Source organism: Aedes aegypti, chromosome 2 (genome assembly GCF_002204515.2).
Source record: "Aedes aegypti strain LVP_AGWG chromosome 2, AaegL5.0 Primary Assembly, whole genome shotgun sequence".
NCBI classification, from domain to species: Eukaryota; Metazoa; Arthropoda; class Insecta; order Diptera; family Culicidae; genus Aedes; species Aedes aegypti.
This window is the reverse complement of record NC_035108.1, coordinates 242,153,928-242,178,567: the sequence shown is the minus strand read 5'-3', so window position 1 is coordinate 242,178,567 and position 24,640 is coordinate 242,153,928. Positions and strand designations below refer to the sequence as shown.

The following is a 24,640-nucleotide window of genomic DNA, read 5'->3' as shown; positions in this document are numbered from 1 at the left end:
TACAAGCATTCAATTCATCTCTTATTTTGAATTTTAACACTTCACTAAAGAAAATACTAAAAATCACTGGTAAGGCGAGCATATACCGTTAAACTCTAATATGTTGTTAATGAAAAAAAAAAACTTATTCACTCATTAAGAGCCAGTTCGCAAGAGCCGCCCATCTTGTATCGATGTTCTTCGATCAGGCTGGAATTTTCAGGAATCGTTCTTCTATGTAAAAGAAGATGTTTTGTAAAATATTAGATTTTTATATTAGGGGGAAGTGGGACAAAATGACCCCCAATGATTTCATGTCACTAAACAAGCAAAATCACAATAACTGATATAACTTTAGTAAAAGTGCACGGATTATTTTGAAATTTGGCATGAAAAGTCTACGCTAAATAATCTTTAAGATAAGCATGGTATGCGAATTTTGAAACTACTTCAAATCGAGAAAAACAAGTTTTTCATAAAAATTTTAGTGATTTTCAAATCGATTTTTTTCTAGCCAACCGAACTAGGTCAAAAAACTAAATATGATTTTTTGTAGGGCAACTCATGGGCTTTCATTTGAGGTATAATCCAGATATGCCATTTCACAAATTTTTGAAAAAAAAAAAAAATTTCGGGGTGGTTTTTGAACTTGAACCATTTTGTGAGTACCGCAACCCTTTTGCCCAGAGAGGTTGTATTGATGGTTTCCGATCGAGCTCAAATTTACAGGAGTTGTTTTCTTATGTAAAAGAAGATATTTCGCAAAATTTCAGATTTTTATATTAGGGGGAAGTGGTACAAAATAAACACTAATAGTTTATTTATTTTTATATACAAAATCAATTAAACTGCTTATAGCTATAGTAAAAAAGGACGAATTTGTATAAAATTTGGCAAATAAACACGTACTATAAACTTCAAAATGAACAAGGCATTTTGATTTAAAAATATCAAATTTATAGAAATATTTAAAAATATATTTTATAAATCGAAAAAACAACTTTTTTTTTTAATTTGACTGAACTAGGTCAGAAAACTAAATATGAAGTTTTGTAGGGCAACTCAAGAGCTTTCATTCGTGGTGTACCGTGGTGAATCAAAGTTCAGACGGTATTGCTGTTTGCATTTGAGGTTCAAATATTGACTAAATGTCTTCCAAATGCGGTAACACGAACCAATCAAAGGACTCCTAGCAACAGTTATCTAAATCACCGCTGACCTAGAAAAACCTATCTTTGACATCGCATTTCGCGTGGAAAATCTTAGCGCGTTTGGTGTTCCCGCATTTGATATTTGCGTTTCAAACGCACACAGCAATACCAATAACCGGACACTTTGATAATATATACCAATAAAATGCATAGTTGAAGGTTAATATGTTTATTTTAATTATTTCCTTGTAATAAACATGATTGATCATTTTACACGCATTTATAATTCAGTTATCATTAACAATTAATTGAAAAAAAAAAACACAAAAAAGTAGTGACTTCTTTTCTCCGTGGTGAACTTATATTAGTGATAGTGTCGACGAATACAACCACAACGTTTATACAACTGTATTGAATGAACAATATGATTTATATATAGTTATTGTAACATAATAATATACAAAGTTATAGTTTAAAAGTTTAGTGACACTATATTGCAAAAATATATTGTAAATACAGTTCGAAATAGTAAAAAGAGGCTGTCTGGAATTGGAGCCAAATGTTTTCAAATCCGGACATTGTATTGGAATCGTATGTTTCGATGGCGTGAGTGCACACTTTTCAAAAAAACTGAAATAATACTTTGAACTTCATCAACATATGAGTAATATGTAATAAGAACAATACGGATTTATTGAACCAATCAGTGATGATTGCAGTTTAAATCACAAACAAACACTTTTGTATTTTTAAACGAATACAGAACACAAGCATTCTACTAGTTATTCGAGGCGTGATATAATTAGTTGATTTTGAAAAGCTTTGCATGGTTCAATTTTACAATTTCATGTTAAAACATAGTTGTTCGGATTTTGATTCATAAGTGTCCGGATTTATGATTTGCTACATTTTGCGTTGAATTGTTTGCACTTAATCAGGTAACGAAGTTACAACGAGCACAATTTAAAGCTTGTCAACTATCTCATAATAATCTATAGTTTTTCAAGATGTGTTCATTACTATTCAAAAGGAAGCCCATTTGGCAGAACTATACTTTTCATAAGGGAAAAGTGAGTCAAAATGACCTCCTTCAAGAGTGGCGGCGCCAAGCTGCTCTTCGGTTGGTAGGGCCACTTCCAACAGCTGCGCGTATTCTTGGGCTACTTCTGAGTCCCGTAACCGCTCGATGTTAAGGCTTAGTAGGCCGTCATTCGTTTTGGCAACAATGATGACTTTTCAGCTTGCATTTCAAAGTGATAATACTCAGTCTTGATAGTTTATATTGACTTGAAAAAGTATCACTATACGCGCTAACATGCAGAAAGTATGCTGAAACTTTTTCATCAGTGTCAGTGCAAAACCAACTGATTTTCTTTGATTCCAAATCGTGAGATGAATTGGCAACAATCATCAACGACGGTAACAATTTTCAATGACGGCCTACTTCGCCTTAAGGCGAAGTAGCCCGTCATTCGTTTTGGCATCAATGATGACTTTGCTGCGTGCACTTTCAAAGTGATAAATCTAATTCTTTATAGTTTATATTGACTTGAAAAAATATCACTTTACGCGCCAACATACATAAAGTATGCTAATAGTTTTTCAGATGTGTCAGTGCAAAACCAACAAATTTTCTTTGATTCGAAATCGTGAGATAAATTAGCAACAAACATCAACGGTGCGTACAAATTTCAATGACGGCCTACTTCGCCTTAAGCCGCGGCGTTCGGCTTCGACGCGAGTTTGTCACTGTCGAAAGTACAGCAACTAGGTAGTGATCCGAATCTATATTCGCACTGCGGTATGTGCGAACATTGGTAATGTCAGAGAAGAATTTTCCGTCGATTAGAACGTGGTCGATTTGGTTCTCGGGTGATCTCCAGGTGGTCTTATGGATATCTTTGCGGGGGAAGAAGGTGCTTCGGACTACCATACTTTTATATCCTGTAAATAAAGAATAAAATAATATGTTAATCAGTCCACAGTCCGGGAAGTCTCTTTTCTGTCCCAACTGCAGCCAGTACTTATAGCTCAGAAATACCGTAGGTACGAACAGATGAAATGTACCAAGTCAAAAGGTAGATCAATTAATATCACTTGAGATAGGTAGATGTGACACATACCACGAGAGGCTGCAAACTTGACGCATCGTTGGCCGCTGTCGTTAGATACAGCGTGCAGACTGTTCCACCCGATCACCGGTCTGTACATCTCCTCTCGGCCTTCGTCATAGATTATCTTTTCGCAACCTGCGAAACCAAGTGAATTGCAGTTCCATGTTCCAAGTTTCCAATCGTAATCCTTATTTCGTCGCGTGGGTCTTTGCCGATTGTTCCAGGTCGTATTATCTCCTATGTTATTCATAATAAGGTTTTTTACGGGTGGCTTATTGGGCCTATGCCAACACTCCTGTCTTGCCGGAGCGCCATCGTGCCAGCTCTGTTTAACGTCCCAACTAAACACTAGGACGATCGCGCTGATGGAGCTACCACCTTGGATTTAGCTGTGCGCGATTCAGCATTTCTTGCTCAGCCGCTGGATACCAGAACAGACGCTGTTTGAGCCGCACCTCCTGGTGAACAGACGCTCGAGACGTACCTCCTCAATCTAGCTGATGTCAGAAGGACAACAGTGCCCAGGCTGCACTACCAGCTAAGTACGCAACCCTTAGCTGGCGTTTGACCCGTGGAAGCGTGAAGTAGGAACTTGTGAGGACCAGAGCTGTGTTGAACGCTCCTTCCTAGTTGTCGACTCACCGTTTTGCAGCCCTTTTTTAACCTAGTTCGGTTGACAAAAAATAAGTTGATTTTTTTAAATTTACAAAAACACAGTTTTTTTCCAATTTGAAACATTTTTTTATCCAAATACCATGTTTATTTTGAAGTTCATATAACGTAAAGTAAACATGACAAATTTCATACAAACTCGTACATTTTTACTATAGCTATAAGCAGTTTAATTGATTTTGTATTAAAAAATAAATAAGTTTTTATTTTGTACCACTTCCCTCTAATATGAAAATCTGAAATTTTGCGAAGTAACTTCCTTTATATAGGAAAACAACTCCTATAAATTTCAACTCGATCGGAGAACAGCAATACAACCTCTCTAGGCAAGGGGGTTGTGGTACTCGTAAAATGGTTCAAGTTCAAGCACTAGGGTACCAGTACCAATGGTTGTAATGTACCAGTAGATTGGACTATGGAATAAAACGTACATTTTTGGATAAAAACGACATGTGCTATTTTTGGTGGATAGTCGATTTACCAAATTTCAGTTTCAATATAATAAAATATCAAAAAGTCATATAAATAATTAGGTTTATGCAAAAAATGTGCTCCCTTACATCAGTAGTTGCCATCGTGTTCCAGTAGTAGATGGAAGCAGTTTTTAAAATGGATGTATAAAAATGAAGAACAGTTCCAGAGATGATCTTTACGCTTCATTCGAAAGATATTGCCGTTCCGAGTGAAAAATGTTAAATCTGTGCAAAAAATTACCATTTGAAAATAAAAATAGTTTTATCACTCTTTTTATATTTTTCGCATATAGTAGAGGTTGAAATCTTTCTGTTGACGCCAAAAGGTCTCTGTTAAGGATTTTCGTTATTTTGTTATGATTTTTTATAGCTTAGGTGGTCCACTAATGGCACAGGCTCCCTACCCCGAAAAAACATTTTTTTTTCGAAAATTTGTGAAACGGCATATTTGGATTACACTCCAAATGAAAGCCCATGATATGCCCTACAAAACGTCATTTTTAGTTTTTTGACCTAGTTCTGTTGGCTAGAAAATAATCGATTTGAAAATCACTAAAATTTTTATGAAAAACTTGTTTTTCTCGATTTGAAGTAGTTTCAAAATTCGCATACCATGCTTATCTTAAAGATTATATAGCGTAGAGTTTTCATGCCGAATTTCAACATAATACGTTTTACTAAAGTTATATAAGTTTTTGTGATTTTTCTTGTTTAGTGACATGAAATCACTGGGGGTCATTTTGTCCCACTTCCCCCTAATATAAAAATCTAATATTTTGCAAAACATCTTCTTTGAGCTTTGGCTTCAATTCATCTTCACCTTAACCCTTCTACCGGCAGCTTCATTGTTTACCACTACAAAAATATTCAAATCGCCATAACTTTTTGGTTTCTTGATATTTTTGCACCATTTTTCCACAAGACCTCAAAAAACTCTTCTAGTTTAAGAATCCGTGTCGATATTAATCTTTAGTGATCTAGTTTTGAAGATATTCCGATGTTCCTTGGGGGACCGACATTCTCCATATGAAATGTCTTTGACGGTCATTTTGTTTTTGGTCAATTTATCAAAAATATGTAATGTGTACTATACAATGCCAGGTAATAAGGAGCTACTCTGAGAGAATCATACAAATCGGTTCAGTATTCTTGTAGAAATCTGAAAATTAAGATATGAGGTTTATTAGAGTTTTCAAGATCTTTATTTGTCCTGCGTGGTACCAGAAACATAAATGCTTATTACTCAAAGAAAGCTGCACCAAATTGCTTCAATTTTTCACAACATTCTCGCATTAATGTATCATTTCGAGGAGTGAATATCCGAATACGATAAAAATTCTGTAGCCTGAGAAAATTACATGGGTTATGGCTACGCGTACCCCAAGGAATTTTGGAATATCTTCGAATCCAGCTGTCCAATGATCGATATCGACACATATTTTAAAACAAGACAAGTTTTTTGAAAGCTTGTGAAAAAATGGTGCAAATATATCAAGAAACTATAAAGTTATCGCGATTTGATTATTTTTTTAGCGGTAAAAACTGAAACTGCCTGTAAAGGGGTTAAGTATCATCAGTGCACTAGATTCCGCTCATTTAAGGGAAGTTATGTGTTCAAATGTTTATTATAAAATAACTATTGTGTCGATCAATACTATTTCTTGTCACAATGTAGCTCCAAATATAGGTAATCAGCGGCAAAACTTTCATAAAATATTATTTAATTGCATTTGTTACTGCATCTAAGTGTTCCTATTTCCGCTCACGGTAAACAGGTGACGAACTTACTAAAAAATGCATTATTTTGAATTTAGTTATTTATCCTGATATTTTTTATGGTCAAACCATAATAACTACTGCAATAAAGAAGACTGTATACTAAAATCAACATTTCTTTAAAATTCTGTTCAATTTTTTGCATGAGCGGTTATTGGAACACACAAAAATACCTAGTGATCCAATAACCGCTCATGAGGTCTTGTGTTTTCAATATAAAGAATTATTTTATCAAATGAAAATAATGTCAGACGACTTCATTTGAAAGTTGTTAATATTGCTAGAGTATATCCGTGCGAAAAATGTTGGTTAAAAATCAATTTTTACACTTATGATCGGAAATAGGGGCATGAGCGGATACTGGTGCACTGATGGTAATCTATTGAGAAACCCTAAACCATTTCTACAACTTTGAATATTTTAAAAACCTTTTGAATTTTGTTTACCTCAAGTTTTCAATCAGTAGTTTTAAGCTTATGTACTTACTTAATATTCATTAAAACACCATATTTAGGTTCTTTAACAATATGTACGCTTAACAACTTGTTAACGAACTGCTCCAACATGAGCCCTGTATTTGTCTGGCAGCAGGCTCAACACCTCATATCCAAGAGAGAAGATCCGGCATCGCATTGCATCGCTGGAAACGAGAGAATGAGGAAAAATATACGTCAAACATTAATGCAGGGCTGCCCAACGCACAAACCGCGGCTTCAATTTGTGTGGCCTGCGAAAAGTATCAGGCCCTTTGGTTCAACTTTAAACTTATATATCAGCTTGAGGATTCTCTAAATTATTTAATCGAGCCTTCTAAATTTACAACACATAACTAAGAATTCAAAAATCTAACTTCAATATTTGAAAACATTAAATAAGCACTCTATTTCTGAGTGATAAAACTTTCTCCTATGACTTTCCTTACAATTTGATAGATAAGACTGAAATTATACCAAGTTTAAACAAAAGATGTTGTGAAAAGGTCGATTTGATCAGAAACAATCCCATTGAAGCATGGAATTTTTATCCAACGCTGAGCGTGCAATTTTCATAATTATTGGAGGGATTTGTGCAAAGCTCTGGGGAGAATTCTCATAAAATCTTGGGAAGCATTTTTACAGATTCTTGAACATGAATTACACGAAAAACTTGGGCAGTATTTACACAATATGTTGAAAATGAGTTTGTGATTTTTTTAGCAGAATTTCCTAGAATTCATTTATGCTCATGCTCATGCTCATGCTCATTTTTAGCAGAATTTCCTAGAATCCAATGCGATTTTTTTTTCAGTATATTAAAAAAGAAATTTGTCGAATCCTGGATAACAATCTCATAATTTCAATTCTAACTCGCAAAACATTTTTAATGGAATCCAAGGCATAAAATTCTTCACAGGTTTTGAAACAATCCTGGAAAGGAATTTCAAAACAATTTGGACACGATTCTCATAGAATCTTGGGTAAGCTTTTAAGATAATACTAGGTGGGATTGTGACACAATCCTATGCAGACGTTTGACAGAACTCTAAGCAGGATTCTCACAGAATTAAGGGGGGATTCATAAAAAAAACATGACTGAATTCTGACAAAGTAACAACACAGATACCTGATAAGCACAGAATGCTGGGATAAGTTTTTTACAGAATCTTATGCAGGATGCACAGCATTTTTTTTCTTTTCTCCAAAATATACATTTTTACTGACCTAGTTTCATTTGATTTCACAAAAACTTTGAAATTTGACCTCCGATATTCTTTTCTCAGGGATTTGATCCGCGGTTCAAAACGGTTGGGCTTGCCTGCATTAAAGCTACCAGCAGAGGCGCGAGCGTGAGTAGCTAGCACTTCCACTCGGCCAACTCTGGAAGAAACCTCGCACCCGCGCATCTTCATTTCTCGGTACGCCAACGAGCGCTGCGGTTGCCCTGGGCTGTTCGACGTCTCTTCTCGGCCGACGGCCTTTCTTCTTTGGAGCTCTGTCCGCGCGTGTGGTAGGTGTTCCAACTTTTACCAGTTATGCTACTGGTGCCGTTACGATCAAGTCGCAGGAAAATGTCGCGCTAATGTTCCGTTTTCCCCGAGTGATGTAACTGTGGTTTTTAGAGTTGGCAAAAAGTTTGTTAAAAACTTCTGCAAAGTGCTTGTGCAAACCATTGATAAGTGATTAAGAAAATCATTGTTCTGAAATCCGGTTTTGTCTACTTTCTTGAAGCGTATTAAGTAAGTGCAAGTGTGCTTCCTGCTTTCAATCATCGATAAGGTTGTAAATCGTGAATGATATCATCATCACTGTGTCATTAGCGGTGGAATCCTTTGAAGAAAATGTCATTTGTGAAATCAAAATGTCGAAACATGCAAAAGTGAAACGAGAAGATATCAACAACACTGGATCTAAGAAATGAGGTTGATAACGGTTTTTTCGTCATCGGTGTTAAGTTGAAAGAGAAACGTTGAAATAGCGTGACTAGAGCAGCTTTTGAATCGATCTGCTCCTATATCGGGAACGTGTGTAAGAACAACGAAAAAAATGGAATATTTCGATAGCGTAGGCCATGAATGGATTGTGCTCCGAACAGTGAAAAGCAGGCCATGAATGTATTCTAACCAGAGAGAAGATTCGGATTATCGTGGAGTGCTGTATGCAAATGATCACTCGATCTTCATTCAACAGATGGAAAGTGGATCAGCCCCGTGGTGGTTGTGCTAAACTGGCTTGCTTAGATGAACATGCAGATGTGGCGACGTGGCCGTTCATGACCTTGACTTTGAAAGTTACGCTTCCAGCACCGTTTCTGGATGAGTTTGGAGAAAATATGGCTACCAACCGGTTTTTTATCAGTGGAATCGCATTATGGGTGTAGGGATCCTCAACAAAAACGAATAAAACCACGATCAATTATGTAAAGTGGCATACATTCTCCTATCTTCTGCAACCCATTGATCGTGGATATTAGTTTTTAATGTCACCAATCGGCGTTTTGGAACTCGTTTTGAATCTTGACCATCTTTTGCAATACGTCGTTGGAACGATGTATCATTTTGATGTTGAAATAATTTATTCAAATCGCGACACGATAATGAGACCATTGATACATCTTTGGCCTGGTTACTGCTGTAGTTAAATCGCTGTAAGAGTTTAAGTTCTATTAATCAAGCTGAATATCCTAGTACCTAGTCAATTTAAAATAATTATATACAAAAGTTTTGTGTGAATCAATAGGAAGAAAAATGTATTAGTTTGCAAACACGTAAAATAAAATATAATTTTGTTTTTTTTTTTTTTATGAAAATGGAATACATGTGTTCAAAAAAGATTGTCAAAACTTGTCATCCGCAAATAAAGGTTTTTGACATTCCAGAGATAACTCAGACAAATCAGATATTTTCATATCATGTTGAACAATATTGGTCGCAGAATGTTGCCTTAAGGAATACCAGCTCTTACAGGCACTCTTCCAGAGTTTTGATGATTAACCTGAAGTGTACGATTTGACAGATAACTTCGAATTATTCTGACAATGTCGGAAAATTAAAGTTTTGAAATTTATAATAAAAGCCATATCTATAGAATGCTTCTTCTATGCAAGAATAGTTAAATAACTTTTAGGTTTGTTCAAACGCATAAAATTTGTTACACGTAAAAGTTGTTCAGTGGTCGAATGTCCATGTCAGAATCCGAACTGATCAGTGGCAACAAATGAATTTTCGTTGAGGTGGACCAACATTCTTTTCAAAAACAATAGGCCTATCTGTCAAGATAAGCATCATATAAGAGTTTAAACGTATTTGCTCGCCTTACTAGCGATTTTTAGTATTTTAATTTTTCTTTTGCGAAAGGGAAGTGAAGTGTTAAAGTTCAATTAGTAGTTTCTTGCTTACTCTCTGGAAGTTTCTTGGTGAAGATGTAAAACATTCCTTCATCGCCAGGGGCTTTCATATTTTTTATTTCTTTTTATAAAAGTTCTCGCTTCTTCCAAATCAGTCCTTCAGGAATTTTCAAAAACGTTCTCTTGATTGAGAATACTTTCGTAGTCCTAAGTAACTTGTGTTCAATTGGACTAGTGAATTAAATTGATTTAATTGATGAATTTTTGTCAAATTTTACATTGTGCTAAAATGTACTTCTTTTCCTCAAGATGTCTGAGAAGAAGTTCGCGATCTTTGATAGTTTCCGTCAAAACGCGTCAGTCTTGTTTCTTTGCTATTTGGAAGGAAACCTTGATTCCCATAATGGGGTTCAAGATCTCTTGTCTAAATTCTCCAACCTTAATTGATTTATATGAATCGCTCCTGATTTATTAATTCATGAGACGTGGGGTTAGTGTGTACGAACCCTGCATGTATTGTTCTACAGAACAATGTTGCGGAATGCAGGAACACAAAGCAACACTAAACCTGTGCTAGATAGATAAATAACCTTTGCGTTTAATACCTCACCAAAGTGCCGCTTTAATGACTAAACGTACCCATCTATGACTAAGTAGCGGAGGCATCGTCGTCCTTGAGCATACCTTAATAACATGGTGCGTTGTTGTAGTCGAAGTCGCGAGCGTTAGATACAAATAGCAACGATAACGCATGTCTCGTTCCGCAAGTTTCGTTATCAATGATCGCTCATTTTGCATCTATAGAAGCATCACGGAAATCGATATGCAAGCAGCCACATGAAGCTAATGAAATGTTTTAGCAACAATAAAACATAGTCTATGGGGCTATCTATTAATTACGTAAGATAATTTTGGCGTTTATTCGACTACCCTCATCCCAAGATTTTTTGTATGAAAATTAAAAATAATTTATATGGTGCGTAAGAAATCTCAAACCCTTCCCCCTATATGCAATTAAAGGAAACAAATCTATGGGATATAGTTTACTTTATGAGAATAAACGTTCATGAAAAGCAGCAAATGTTGACCTCCAAAATTCTCAAAAACGACATGATAAAGCTCTTACACTGATGAGGCTTGTGGAAGAAGGCATGCGAAATCTTTCAGATCTATTTCAAAGGTAGATTGTCTGAATAACCGAAGGTTCTCGAAGATTTTCAAAGAATTGTAAATAAAACTACTGTTTATATGGCCCGAGACGAATTTGCATAGACTACTGGATTAATTGTCCAGAACGTCGCGTCTTGGATGTGCCTCTTTTAAAGTTTCAATGAAATGCATACCCCTGAAAAGATTATAGTAGCATTCCCAAGTAACAATGATAGCGGAATAAAAGCTTATTCAGCTAAAATGTTGTTTGTATAGCCTCTTTTCAGCTGAATAAACTGTTTTTCAGCTACCAATGTTACCTGGATTGCTGATTCATTTATTTCTTCATAAGTTTTTAAAACATTTGTCCAATATTTCAAAGGAAATGTTCAATCAATCTCGTTAATGGTATTTATTAGTCATATTTGGTTGACTTAAAAACGAGGGGCAATAGCAAAGTATATGAAAAAAAAACATTGATAATCAAGAATTTATCGATTATTTTTGCCTTTAATCACCCCGAAACCCGGACGCCATTACCCCGAATGCAAAACGTATTAAACGAGTTTGGCTTAACGATGTATTTTCAAATCTAAGGAGATTAACTTTCACGTTACCGACCTCCGACAAGGCATTTTCAAATAGTTGCCATTTCGTCTATTTCCATCCAATTTTTTTGAAACCACCGTCAGTTTATTTTAAAAAGCTTTCAGTAATCTGTCATAAATGGACAATGCTGCATTCGGAACCATACCGGAGATATCCCGTGTTGTACTGGGTCACGAGGGTGCCAAATTTGGGAAACGGAAAATCAATTCATTATGAACTGATTTGGCTACTCCAGGGCAATATAATTTAAATTGGGTCCTAAAATGTTAGATAAAATCTTGTTTTTATTCAACAACACGAAAGAGCATGTTACTTCAACTACTTTAGCAATTTTTCCCGCTCAAATAACGGCTATATCAATATAGTATATCATGTTTAAACATTAATTTTAAAATTGGGTCCATAAATGAACCTTGACACTTGAGATCATGTTTGACGTTCGCTTAGTCGACAAAAACACCACAGGGGTTTTAGTTTTAACACTGGGGTTGTTCCTATCTGACATTTCGGAAGGGACACTGAAAACAAAATTCACCCAAAATTTGAGTTAAAGCCAAGGGGTGTGACAAAATCTAAAAAAACATAAAAAAATGTTTTTCGGACTTAAACCAACGGAAAACATTGGAAAATTGAGTAAACATGTGTTTTTGGCCTAAACTTAAGCGTTTGGCACTAAAATCGGGACAGGGCTTTAGGACCCTATTGAGGCGTAACAGAGTCTTGGTAACATTCTAGCCAAACAAAGTTCTTGTGGATTCCTTGTTAGTTTTAACTAGTTTCACAGTGCATTCCTGGCGTATTCATGAAGATCTGTATGACAGATTTTCCAAAAATCGTAGAAAACATCAGTTTGGAAAGATCCTGCCTATGACTGCATCAGTGAAGAAAACCACATCAGTTTGTATGCTTTTTATTTATTTCAATACTTCACAGAATTTTAATTATTCTTTACCCGTAACACATCATGTCTTGTGCATATAACGGCAAAGTTTCAAAATAGTTTTCGGAGAAACCTGTTCCTTGTGCTCTCGAGTGGCCAGATCTGTTGGTAGCGAGGTCATTCTTCATTTATTGACATTTTTTTTCCTTCAAATAACGAAAATGTCATAAAACAGGCCTTCCTGGAACCTGTACGTGATGCTCAGGAGAGGCAACGCAGGGTGTATTCTTCATTTATTGACATGTTCTGTCGAATTAATGGAGATTGAGACGTTGTACAATAGGTTTTGGACATGAAACTGAAATGTCCCCTAAGAGGCCTAGGCGGAACCAGAACCAGGTGCTTAGGAGTGACCCAATTAGTAGATACCTAATTCATTCTTCATTAATTGACATATTCTTTTGAATTCACGAAGATTGACACGTTACACGGTTTGTTTTGGATATAAAACAGAAATATCCCCAAGGAGGTCCTGGCGGAACCTGTGCTTGGAGCTATGGAGTTGCCGCATTAGATGTTGATAAGTTGATTCTTCTTTTATTGACATGTTTTTTTTACAATTCACAAAGATTGAGACGTCGCGCGGTATGTTTTGGTCAAAAAGCAGAAATACCCCCAAAGAAGCCCTCGTGGAACCTGTGTCAGAAGCTCAGGAGTGGCCAAATCTTTTATTACCGTGTTATTATTCATTCATTGACAAGTTCTTTGAAATTCATGAAGATTAAGATGGCAATCGATCATTATCTCACGCTTTTACAAAGAAAAATTCAGTGTTGTAACTTAAATAAATAAAAAAATAATCACATTTTCCGAATTTGGCACCCTCGTGACCCCAGTACAACCCAGAATATCTCCGGCATAATTCCGAATTTAGCACTGCCAATTTATGACAAATAACTGATACCTTTTTAAAGTAAACTGATGGGTGGTTTCAAAAAATCGAATGCCTTGTCGGGGGTCGGTAACGTAAATGTTTAAAAGGAGCTTACTTTTCAGCAAACAACTTTGGCATACTAAGTTTTGTTTGGATTTGTCCTCTAATTTTGGTAAGAATCACACAGTCACACTGCAATGCGCTGAAAGAACAGACTATTTTGAAAAGGGAGAATTTATTATGATAAGCATAGCAATAATATGCGTAAAATTCGGATGTTGTAAAATCTCCGTTTGGACGTTGCTACACACTTCCTTCACTAATATTTTTTCGATTTCGGACTACTAGCATTAGGATCAGGGTTGGGAAAAAATCTGAAACTCACTCTACAGTAGCCAAACAAAACCAATTACAGTCAGCGAAGCCAGTGAAACTCACGCCCATCGCTGCTATTCTATTCTATTCTATTCTAAGCGCTTGCACAGCCAATATTGAAGAGCATCCTGGAAATACTGGAATTTCTTCTAGTATTTTCTTGTCAGCATTAATATTTGCAGCATATCGATGATATGATACAAATATTAAAATGGCCAGGCCCACTGTGCAGACTTGGGTTTGAAGATAACTCAAATGTTCACAACTATCAGATTATCCACTTATGAATAATATGATGGACGTAAGTATTTGAATTGTTTTAAGGAAGAAACGGGGACAACCGTACCAACCGTCTCATTTCAGGGAAAAAGTTTAAATCGTTGGGAGTGGCGTTGCTAAGAATGTTAATGCACACTCCATTGGGTGCTCTTCTTTCAGGGATGGGACACAGGTATTTCTCCCTTATGTCCTGGCTCGGAAGCCTAGGTTAAAGCGCCATTACTCGCTCTCTGAAACGAGAAGAAATTATTAAGGTTAATTCCCTTACCCCCTTTTTATTTTACAAACCGTATCGTATCAAAGCACATAGTTATTCACAAATCGTAATAGAATTCAGATTAGTACTCCGTCATAATATGTTATGACTAAATCAACTGATTGACTCTGAGTCAGCATGGACCATGCTTGTTGATGACTTCAGAAAAATATGCAACAGTTGATATTATTATTATTATATTTGACATGATTATATTTGCTCAAGCATCTGAATTGAAATTGATGTAAAAAATCAGAGTTCATACAACCCTTTGCATGTCATTACGAGACTTGAAAACACTGACTATTTATCAGCGAGCAAACCTTTTATTAGAGTACAAATATGAAAGATCTCACCGAATCCAAAGCAATAAAATGGCTGCGTTCGATCTAGCATCACAAACATCAGGTATTCGGGGGACCAATCGACTTGATGTTTTCAATAGTTACTTCCAGGTTTACATTAGTTTTTCACTTTTGAATCTTGATGATTTCACATGGCAATGAGCGACGTTCGAGCGTTCAAATAACAAAAGCGTCGACGATTCGAAGCACGAGCATAAAATTCTGTTTAACATATTACGTTTTTCTTTGATGTAGATTACCAACACGCACTTCACAACAAAACATACAATTTCAGCTTTGTAATTCATAATTTTCAATGAGATTTCAATAATTCCATGCACAGCGTAAAAAAAAAATCTGCAAACTCACGACGGTCCTGAGTCGTAGTTCACTCTGCACTTTTAATCAACTCGCGACATAAAACAAATACGGCTAGATTAGTAAAGTTATACACCTGTACCAGCCATTTCGCGTTTGCACCAGCCATAATGAAAATTTACACGAAGCGAAAAAATTGCGACCGAAAACTTCAAACACGTCAGCTCGCGCCGAAGCCATCTATTAATTTAATTTTCTCAAAAATAAAACACTTTTATCACTTTACAAAGAATATTTACAATCGGAATGACACCATCAGCCGAATATATTTTTCACCAGCTGAATCAAAAATTTGAGAAACCGAAATAAACGTGACAGAAAATTCGAAACTCACGCCCATCGCTGCTGTAGGCAAAAAGCCTTGAAAATTGCAAAACTCCCGTTGCTAAGGGCACCCAAAATTACTGTAGAAAAATGTTCTATTTCCCGCTGCATTTCCCGCATTCAGAGCCTTCAATGACACTAACAATTTAGAAAATTCATTCACCCAGCATAGACTACTTGATGAGATTCACGTTTTTGTTCTACTGTAGTGGAAAGAGCCACGTGATTTTCGCGAAATTCAAGCCTACTACTATTACCGTTCCCAGCACTGATTAGGATCTTCCAAAAGATTTTGTTTTTTTTAACGATGGCAATAGAAGATCTTCCTGATATTATCGCTGTAAGTATTGTTCTATGGAACCCGCTCTTTACCATTCAAAGAACAAGCATTCCAATTTAAAATATTTAAATTATTATTTATTGGATTCATTAGAGAAACATAACCCGACCAGACGGAAGAACCAAGATTATAACAGAATGTGTTCCCCTGATATGATTTTTTTATATCACCAGTTGTTATAAAACATGTACCGTTAGTAGTTAAAATAACAAAAAATCTAACAAAATTTGCACCAAATTAAACTAAAATATAACAAACCCTGTTACAATTATATCAAAATTATTACAGAATGTGTTGCAAGGATGTTACAAAATAACAAAATTATTGCAAACTGTGTTACTGTTTATGACATCGGATGTTATTTGCAACAAACTTATAAATGCGATGTCAAAAATATAACAAATTTTGTTATACATTTTTTCCTAAAATTATAACAAGTTGAGAACAAAGCCATCTTGATAACACCATTTTTTCAACTTCTGTTATTTTTAACAGCTGCTGATAGAAATGTGTTATGATCTTGTTATTTGGTTCTGGTCGGGAATCCAATAAAAATTTGATTAGTCAATTTTACACCAACTTGGTCTGCTTCAGTCATAGTGGTGGCTTTGAACATTGCATCAATCATTAGATTCAATTGTTCAGTTAGAAAATTAAAATCAGAGGCAGACATATCACTTGAAGTGGGAACATTTGATGATTTTCCGTTAGAACTTTCGGGTAGATGAAGAGGCGGAATAGATGTTACCTGTGGCGGCAGGGTTTTTTCCATTTGATTTGAAACAAGTGGAATGGGTACTCATAGTACGAATAGGGGAGGAGTTCAAATTACCTGCTACGATATCTGCAAAGGATTTTCCGTGGGTAGATACATTCGAAATTAAAAAACTTTGAACGGCTACCCGACGGATTGAAATTAGTTTGTGAATGAACATGATTATGATCTTCCTGATGGGTATGATTTTTAATCAAGCGATCGTTAACTGAAAAATGAGCAATGTTCGATACTCTACCAGGCAAATTCCGGAAACGACCGTTATCGTAACGGATATTATCTTTCATCTGCCTGGCACGAGCTTCGACGACTCTCCTTCGCGAAGGGCAAGCCAAAAAATTGGACTTATGATTACCCCCGCAATTCGAGCATATAAACTTGGTGGTATCTTCCTTCACTGGACAGACGTCCTTAGCGTGAGAAGTACCTCCGCAAATCATGCATTTAGCATCCATGCGGCAATTTTTTGTACCATGACCATGACTTTTGGCAGCGAAGGCACTGAGTGGGGTTTTGGTAATTTCCTCCAGGTTTCTGGAAATGTTCCCATGTCACACGGACGACGAACATAAGCCTTGCTTTTTCTAAAGCTTAAATATTATTTAGATATTTTTTTTTGTTAAAGTGAACTAAATAATATTCTTGAGAAAGCCCTTTCCGAACAAAGCCAGATTGGGTTCTCTTTTTCATAATGATTACTTGGACTGGGGAAAATCCAAGTAAATCATTAATTCCATTTTTTATCTCTTCACTGACTCATAGTCATCCTGAGAGACCTTTCAAGACGACTTTGAACAAACCTTCAGTTTTGTCGTCATAAGTAAAAAAAAAATGTGCTTCTTCTCTTCAAGATGTTTGAGAAGAAGTTCCCGATCTTTAAGAGTTTCCGGCAAAACGCGACAGTCTCCTTTCTTCGCGATTTGGAAGGAGACCTTGATTTCCCTAATAGAGTTCAAGATCTCCTGCCTAAATCCCTCAAATTCGGAAAACCATGATAGGCGGTACTCTTTGCTTCCTCACTTGAATCAAAGATCCTGGGCTAGAGACTGCTTCGATTTGGTGTTCGGAAAATTTGTCTAGAGCATCGAACTGATTGCTCATTTCGATACAATTATCAACATTATTCATTTCATCCTTGGAGAAAGTTCGCATTCCGGAGAAAGGTCCTTTCTACCATTCTTCCCACGTTTAGTGACAGTTTCAAATCCCTCGTTTTTGGAAGTAAGTTGTGAATTCAGAGATTCACCATTCCTTTTGTTTGTAGTTGCAATCATGTTTAGTGAATAAACGAAAGAAGAACGCCAGGTCCAACGAAAAATCGAAGGCACGGGTCCAAACTAGGATCGTTAAGGGATCAATAGTAGAAAAGATAGTACTGAAAAGTACCGTTTTTAATTTTAGCACTGAAAAGTACTGTTTTATTGCTTTAGGTAGTTTTTAAAGAAAAACTTCCAAGAGCAGAGAGAATTCGTGTACGCACAGCACGAAGGTACGATGCGCACTGTTGTTGTGGTTGATTCAAGACAATGAAGAAATGACGAAGGCATAAAAGTGGTGAGCAGTTCCATGAGAAACCTGACTGTTCTAATATAAGAAGATAAAAGAAGGGAAATTTCAGATTAAATTAATAGCAGAATTAACTTCAATGAATGTCTTAAGGATATCCTGCTTTAAAAACATAGCTGTTCCATATGAAACTATTAGTGACTCCAATCCAACGAAATCTTGAAAGAACAGCTTATTTAATAGAAAATGGCAAATTTCTGGTAAAATGCTTACAGCTATGACGCGAATAATTACTGTAACAAAATGATGCTTTGGCTCAACCTATATTCATAATAAATATTTTTGTCAAAGATGTAGAATAACAAATAAATAAGAAAGAGAGATATTTGTTAACACTCCGGCGGCTGTGACCCAAAATCAGTAGGAACGGTATATTCAACTCGCTATATCTCAGTGAGTTTTCATTCGATTTCTAATCTTTTTTCACGTATCAATTTTCCCAGGTATCAAGATTACTGCAAAATGTTGAGAACTCAAATTTGTACAGTATTATAATCTTGAGAACTGAAAAACCCGAGGCAAGTCTTAAAAAAATGCTGTTTTTTGATAATAACTTTCTTTTTATCGCGAAAATCTATACATATTTTTTGCTTAAAATGAGCACAATCTCATAAGACATTAAAAATTGAAAACTTTTTGGTAATATATTTTAAAAAGAACCACACAATCTTCACAAATTTACGTATAATACAGATAAAATGCTTATTTTGTTTGAAACTTGAAATTTATCGCGATGACCAATACATATTATCACCTTTAAATGTACATATGTATATAGTGAACAACTTTCCAGAACAATGTTGTAAATTTAACATTCAAGAAACTACAAAATTTTCACTAAAATGCGTATAATACAGAAAAAATACTTATTTTGTTTGTAACTTGAAATTTCTCGAGATGACCAATACACATTAACACTTTCAAATGTACATATGTATATAAAGAACCACTTTGCAGAACAATGTTGTAAGTTTAACATTTAAGAAACTACAAAATTTTCCCAAAACTACGTATAATACAGAGAAAATACTCATTTTTGTTTGTAACTTGAAATTTCTCGAGATGACCAATACATATTATCACCTTCAAATGTACATATGTATTTAGTGAACAACATTTCAGAACAATGTTGTAAGTTAAATTTCCAAGAAACTACAAAATTTTCACTAAAATACGTATAATACAAAGAAAATACTTATTTTGTTTGTAACTTGGAATTTCTCGAGATGACCAATACACATTAACACTTTCAAATGTACATATGTATATGAAGAACCACTTTGCAGAACAATGTTGTAAATTTAACATTTAAGAAACTACAAAATTTTCCCAAAACTACGTATAATACAGAGAAAATACTCATTTTTGTTAGTAACTTGAAATTTCTCGAGATGACCAATACATATTATCACCTTCAAATGTACATATGTATTTAGTGAACAACATTTCAGAACAATGTTGTAAGTTAAATTTCCAAGAAACTACAAAATTTTCACTAAAATACGTATAATACAGAGAAAATACTTATTTTGTTTGTAACTTGGAATTTCTCGAGATGACCAATACACATTAACACTTTCAAATGTACATATGTATATGAAGAACCACTTTGCAGAACAATGTTGTAAATTTAACATTTAAGAAACTACAAAATTTTCCCAAAACTACGTATAATACAGAGAAAATACTCATTTTTGTTAGTAACTTGAAATTTCTCGAGATGACCAGTACATATCATCACCTTCAAATGTACATATGGTTTTAGTGAGCAACTTTCCAGGACAATGTTGTAAATTTAACATTCAAGCAACCACAAAATTTTCACTAAAATACGTATAATACAAAGAAAATACTCATTTTTGTTTGTAACTTGAAATTTCTCGAGATGACCAATACATATTATCACCTTCAAATGTACATATGTATTTAGTGAACAACATTTCAGAACAATGTTGTAAGTTAAATTTCCAAGAAACTACAAAATTTTCACTAAAATACGTATAATACAGAGAAAATACTTATTTTGTTTGTAACTTGGAATTTCTCGAGATGACCAATACACATTAACACTTTCAAATGTACATATGTATATGAAGAACCACTTTGCAGAACAATGTTGTAAATTTAACATTTAAGAAACTACAAAATTTTCCCAAAACTACGTATAATACAGAGAAAATACTCATTTTTGTTAGTAACTTGAAATTTCTCGAGATGACCAATACATATTATCACCTTCAAATGTACATATGTATTTAGTGAACAACATTTCAGAACAATGTTGTAAGTTAAATTTCCAAGAAACTACAAAATTTTCACTAAAATACGTATAATACAGAGAAAATACTTATTTTGTTTGTAACTTGGAATTTCTCGAGATGACCAATACACATTAACACTTTCAAATGTACATATGTATATGAAGAACCACTTTGCAGAACAATGTTGTAAATTTAACATTTAAGAAACTACAAAATTTTCCCAAAACTACGTATAATACAGAGAAAATACTCATTTTTGTTAGTAACTTGAAATTTCTCGAGATGACCAGTACATATCATCACCTTCAAATGTACATATGGTTTTAGTGAGCAACTTTCCAGGACAATGTTGTAAATTTAACATTCAAGCAACCACAAAATTTTCACTAAAATACGTATAATACAAAGAAAATACTCATTTTTGTTTGTAACTTGAAATTTCTCGAGATGACCAATACATATTATCACCTTCAAATGTACATATGTATTTAGTGAACAACATTTCAGAACAATGTTGTAAGTTAAATTTCCAAGAAACTACAAAATTTTCACTAAAATACTTATAATACAGAGAAAATACTTATTTTGTTTGTAACTTGGAATTTCTCGAGATGACCAATACACATTAACACTTTCAAATGTACATATGTATATGAAGAACCACTTTGCAGAACAATGTTGTAAATTTAACATTTAAGAAACTACAAAATTTTCCCAAAACTACGTATAATACAGAGAAAATACTCATTTTTGTTAGTAACTTGAAATTTCTCGAGATGACCAATACATATTATCACCTTCAAATGTACATATGTATTTAGTGAACAACATTTCAGAACAATGTTGTAAGTTAAATTTCCAAGAAACTACAAAATTTTCACTAAAATACGTATAATACAGAGAAAATACTTATTTTGTTTGTAACTTGGAATTTCTCGAGATGACCAATACACATTAACACTTTCAAATGTACATATGTATATGAAGAACCACTTTGCAGAACAATGTTGTAAATTTAACATTTAAGAAACTACAAAATTTTCCCAAAACTACGTATAATACAGAGAAAATACTCATTTTTGTTAGTAACTTGAAATTTCTCGAGATGACCAGTACATATCATCACCTTCAAATGTACATATGGTTTTAGTGAGCAACTTTCCAGGACAATGTTGTAAATTTAACATTCAAGCAACCACAAAATTTTCACTAAAATACGTATAATACAAAGAAAATACTCATTTTTGTTTGTAACTTGAAATTTCTCGAGATGACCAATACATATTATCACCTTCAAATGTACATATGTATTTAGTGAGCAACTTTCCAGGACAATGTTGTAAATTTAACATTCAAGAAGTTACAAAATTTTCACTAAAATACGTATAATACAGAAAAAATACTTATTTTGTTTGTAACTTGAAATTTCTCGGGATGACCAATAGATATTATGACTTTCAAATGTACATATGTATTTAATGAACAATATTCAAGAACAATTATGTAAGTTTGAAACTCAAGAAACTACAAAATTTTCCCAAAACTACGTATAATACAGAGAAAATACTTATTTTTGTTTGTAACTTGAAATTTCTCGAGATGACCAATACATATTATCACCTTCAAATGTACATATGTATTTAGTGAACAACTTTTCAGAACAATGTTGTAAGTTGAATTTCCAAGAAACTACAAAATTTTCACTAAAATACGTATAATACAGAGAAAATACTTATATTGTTTGTAACTTGAAATTTCTCGAGATGACCAATACACATTAACACTTTGAAATGTACATATGTATATGAAGAACCACTTTGCAGAACAATGTTGTAAATTTAACATTTAAGAAACTACAAAATTTTCCCAAAACTACGTATAATACAGAGAAAATACTCATTTTTGTTAGTAACTTGAAATTTCTCGAGATGACCCATACATATTATCACCTTCAAATGTACATATGTATTTAGTGAGCAACTTTCCAGGACAATGTTGTAAATTTAACATTCAAGAAACTACAAAATTTTCACTAAAATACGTATAATACAGAAAAAATACTTATTTTGTTTGTAACTTGAAATTTCTCGGGATGACCAATACATACTATCACCTTCAAATGTACATATGTATTTAATGAACAACATTCAAGAACAATAATGTAAGTTTGAAACTCAAGAAACTACACAATTTTCCCAAAACTACGTATAATACAGAGAAAATACTCATTTTTGTTTGTAACTTGAAATTTCTCGAGATGACCAATACATATTATCACCTTCAAATGTACATATGGTTTTGGTGAGATACTTTCCAGCACAATGTTGTAAGTTTAGCATTCAAGATACTTCATTTTTTTTCTCAAAAATTCGTACAATACAAAAAAAACATACTCAGTTTTGTTTGTTAACATGCCTCATTTTTGTTTTGTTTACATGAAATTTCTCGCAATGACCTCCACATATTATCAAATTTTAATGTACATATGTAATAAGTGTATGTATTTAGCGTCATCAAGTTACTAAATATTGAGCAAGGGAGTAATGACTTGAATTTGTATTGATCATCGCGAGAAATTACAAGTTATAAACAAAACAATTTTTTTTTCTCTGTATAATACGTAGTCTTGAAAAAATATTGTATGTTTTTGAAAGTTATACACACAACATATGTATCGGTCTCCAAAAAAAAAATGTTTCGTTCCAGAGTATATTTTTCTGTATTTTACGTATGGATGTTGCAGTTTCTTGGAAGTTAAAATAATACCAATGTTATTTAAAGTCTTTTACTACATACCAGTGTATTTTTGGAAAGTTTTTATCACACGCCAATATATATTTGAAGGTGATATTATGTATTGATTATCGCAAGATATTTTAAATTAAAATTAAAATTCAAAATTTTAAGTCATAAGGAAGAAAAGTATATTTATATTATAGGTAGATATTAATGATAATATTGTAGTTTTATGATAGGTAAATTGACAACATTGTTTGAACAATTGTTCACTAAATACATATGGAGTTAATTATATGTATTGGTTATCGCGATAAATTTCAAGTTACTGTAAAGAAGAGTATTTTTCCTGTTTCGTACGTATTTATGAAAAAATATAGTAGTTTCTTGAGAATTAAACTAACAACATTGCTCTAGAAAGGTTTTCTCTACCCAGACAACCTGGAATCGCATGAAAGTTCACGTTACAACTCGTTTATTCATACTTATTACGTCAAACTCGCAAAACACCGTGGATAAACTCGTCAATTTGATGAGCTTCCTCGCATAAAACACTTCTTTTCTGAGTTCATTTGTACATTTTGTTTCGTCCCGTACACTCGTACAAAATAAGTCGAATCAATCCGTAGCAGCTGTCAAATCAAGATTTGTTATCATAAGTTAAGTCGCATAAGATCACAGGTTTGTTCGGTAGAATATTTCTATACTTGCATTGTATGTTATTATTTATCACATAATATATGCACGCATATCGCCTTCACTTTTGTACGTAGAAGGCCTTTTCGCGACATCTTATAAGTGAAATTTTGCACAAAAAGCCTTCAGGTGATTTCATTATACGTACATTTTGGTTGTCTGGGTAAAAACATTTGAAAATATAAAGTTGATGATATGTATTGGTTAGTGTGAGAAATTTCAAGTTACAAGCCAGGGAGAGTTTTTTTTCTGTATTATACGTATTCCTGAAAAAAAATCTTCAGGGTTTAACTTGCAGCATTATTTATAAAAGTTCACTAAATGCGTAAGACCTTTCTCTATAAATTTCTCTATAAATTATGATCTCGCTTTGAAAGCCATTGGTAACCAAATGAGTAGCTTGCAATTACTGAGCAATCAAATAGATTTACACGCTATTCAATAATGTTACGATGAAGAGAAGATCATCCTCTATCTCTCAGTAGTAATAGTTGCTCATTCATTTGCTTAGAAACAAGGAGCTACACACTCGATTACCATTGATTTTTGGGGCGAGATCACAAGTCTACGAGATTTTAAGGTTATAACATGCATTGGTCAAGAAATTGGGCTAGAAATTTGAAGCTACAAATAAAAAGGAGATTTTTTCGATATAAAACGTATTTTCTAAGGAAATAAACTAAAAACATTGTTCAGAAAAGATGTTCACTAAAAGCATATACACATTTAAATGTGATTGTTATTGTGAAAA

The 24,640-nt window shown here is 34.0% G+C and overlaps 1 protein-coding gene across 2 annotated transcripts in view; it reads left to right on the top strand.

Annotated features, from left to right (window-relative positions):
- The first annotated feature begins 8,005 nt into the window (after positions 1-8,005).
- LOC5568649 (UDP-glucose 4-epimerase) overlaps positions 8,006-24,640 on the top strand; it is a 53,575-nt gene continuing 36,940 nt past the window's right edge. The window contains exon 1 of one of the 2 annotated variants that reach the window (XM_021844631.1): positions 8,006-8,151. The gene's annotated coding sequence lies outside the window, so the exon portion shown is untranslated. Of the gene's footprint in view, positions 8,381-24,640 lie in introns of both variants that reach the window. The other variant, XM_001652421.2, reaches the window with a different exon arrangement.